Consider the following 2735-nt stretch of genomic DNA (forward strand, 5'->3'; position numbering starts at 1 on the left):
ATACTTATTGTTTTAACTTTTATACTTATTGTTACATCAAATTTTTTCTAACTTATGAAGTACCACCTTAAAGATTCAAGACACTGATGAAATGAAAGCGTCAGACCAGGATAATGTTTCGCCACTCATCATTTTATTGTTTACACTTCACGTTATTCAAGCCACGTTCTGGGGTTACATGTGCTGCGGAGTTCAAGTGTCACGACGAACAAAGGAACAGATTCGTTACCAGTTTTTGGGTGTGTTATAACAATGAACATTAGACTGACATGAACAGTGAGAACAGTGTTGTTACATTGTATATATTACGTACATGCGCGATGCATGGGAGAAAGACATAAATGAATGTCGTTGAAGAGATTCATTAGTCACGTATGTTCACAGTTAATAGAATTTTTCATCGATCAGTGACTTATCAAAGGTAAGTAAAACGTGGGGTGGGGGACAGAAGATCCAAGCAAGTCTTGACCTAGTTCTCGCAACTCTCGCGAGAACTAGGTCACTCCGTGAACAAGATGGACTGGATAGCCATCGAAAATTTGGAGGTACGTTTTACTTACCTTTGATAAGTCACTGATCGATGAAAAATTCTATTAACCATAAATGAATGTTTTTAAACACAGAAAGTTGATAGAGTTGGTCGTGAAATTATGTTACGAACATTGCAAAGCTATACGTTAACAGAGTATAACAATCACTACAAATGATAGAATGAACATTTTCGCCAGGCGCAGTGTTTGACTATTACTATAACGGGCACAGAATTCAAGAAAGTAAATCTATACTATAACAATGTCAAACTCAACAGACTTTACATAGGTATACTGTAACAATGTTGACAATGTGAACAAAGTTTGCCTATAGATACTGTAACAATGTCAAAGTGAACAGAGTTTACCTATACTGTAACGATGGCAGAGTTCAACAGAGTTCACCTATACTGTGACAATGTCAGAGTTCATCGTTTTCTATAATTTTGTCTATCCAGTCGCGGTTGGCTTCGTAGATATCGGCGTAGATATCATCGCCTTCCCCGCCGATGAACCGTTCCCCGCCGCCATCTCGTCGCTGTCCGGAAGAGGAGTCGATGCTTCCGCGCTGTTCATCAGCCTGGCCTGGGAACGACATGCATGTTTGTTTGTTTGTTTGTTTGTTTGTTTGTTTATTCGTACAACAAAATACAGAAAAATACAGAAAAGAAAAACAACAGGTGCAGTAGGAGTAGAGCAGACTGCACTACCTACATTTTCTGAACTGTGATTGGTTAAGCCACGTAGCTAACGTTATCTAACGGTAAGGCGCAGAAAGTGCCGTACCTTCGCCCAGCAGGGCTACAGCCAGCATCACACACATCAGGAGGGACCAAGTCGCCATGGTTGTCTCCAGTCTTTGAGATGAACTGGAACACAGCGAAAATTAGATTAGCATAAAGGTAATGAAAACAAATTCCAGCTTTGCCTGGTCAAAAAAACTTTCCCATGGTTTCGTGGCGGCTTCGTCGGGACCTAACAAAAGCACGCCCTGAGCATTAATCCTAGCCTCCACAAGGCCTTCCTACGGGGTGCGGGGATCGTAGAATGTGGGGATTCCGAGTAGGCTGATTCATTTGATTCTGCTGGTCTTTTCACACCCAATTCAACGATCATTTCAAAACATTTTAGTGTAATCCATTAAATATAAATGTTCCAAAGTGCACCATAGACCATTTGAGATCATTTCACACAAGGCATTTGGCTGGCCGTGGATTATGTATCAAATATCAGGTCCTCGCCTTCCCACAATTGGTTTGCCACACCAACGACAAAAGATAAAAGTTTCAACTCACCTGAAAAGTTGAGTTTTGTCAGGATTGTCTGGATCTGCTCTGGACGTTTCTCGCACACACGGGTACGTAATGTCCTGAGAACAGGATAGAAATGGCGGTAAATGCGTGACTTTGTTCACATGGACGAAAATAGACCAATAGGCGGACTGGAAAGTGACGTAACCACAGTCGGTATGGTAGTGACGTGGCGAATGTCCCCCAAGCGGACTCAAGCTTTGTAAAATGACACAATAGTTCCGAAACATTAGGAACAACTGCGTCGGCGTATGTTTACACAAGCCGCGAACTCACGTAAAGATGAGTTGGTTGTGCATAATTTTATTAAAAAGATTCGTCATATTTCCCTATGACCCGTGCAAGAAAGATCATTTTCTACGCAAACCCTTGAGCTGTTGCTACTCTTGTGATTAAGGCATGGGGAAAACGCGCTTATGAAACGGTTTGTCACATACCTTTTAGTCCGTGTGTCCACAGCAATGGTTAATCCAACAACAGGATATCAATAACCCAAACTTAACTAACCCGGCTGGAAGGAAGATTTCACCGGGTCTAACTCACAAGTTAAAGTCTCGTTTTTAAGAAATGCTTACTGATGCCGTTGTGACACAGACAAAGCAGAAGACACGAGTGTTCTAATGGGGGATTATCCTCCGCTTTTCCCATCAGTACACCCTGAGTACTACAGGTATCGTTGAAGAGGTTCATCAGTCGCGTATGCAAACAGTTACAACAAATTTTCATCAATCAATGACTGTTTTTGAAAAGGTACAGTACATACCTCCCAAATTTCCATGTCTAACCAAGTACATCGACGTCAGGGGAGTGTGGAGGGGGCAAATAATCCCCCATGCCTGACCTAATTTCGGATCTCTACCCTAAAACTAAAATTAAAGTCCGTCCCCCAACAATT

The 2735-nt window shown here is 41.8% G+C and overlaps 1 long non-coding RNA gene across 1 annotated transcript; it reads right to left on the reverse strand.

Annotated features, from left to right (window-relative positions):
* Positions 1-111: 111 nt before the first annotated feature.
* Positions 112-1405, reverse strand: LOC118427862. Its single transcript, XR_004832591.1, has 2 exons — positions 1317-1405; positions 112-1115 (listed from the first exon to the last, which is right to left on the reverse strand). It is a non-coding gene; the product is annotated as an uncharacterized LOC118427862 (long non-coding RNA).
* Positions 1406-2735: the final 1330 nt, after the last annotated feature.

This window comes from Branchiostoma floridae, chromosome 12, assembly GCF_000003815.2.
Source record: "Branchiostoma floridae strain S238N-H82 chromosome 12, Bfl_VNyyK, whole genome shotgun sequence".
NCBI classification, from domain to species: domain Eukaryota; kingdom Metazoa; phylum Chordata; class Leptocardii; order Amphioxiformes; family Branchiostomatidae; genus Branchiostoma; species Branchiostoma floridae.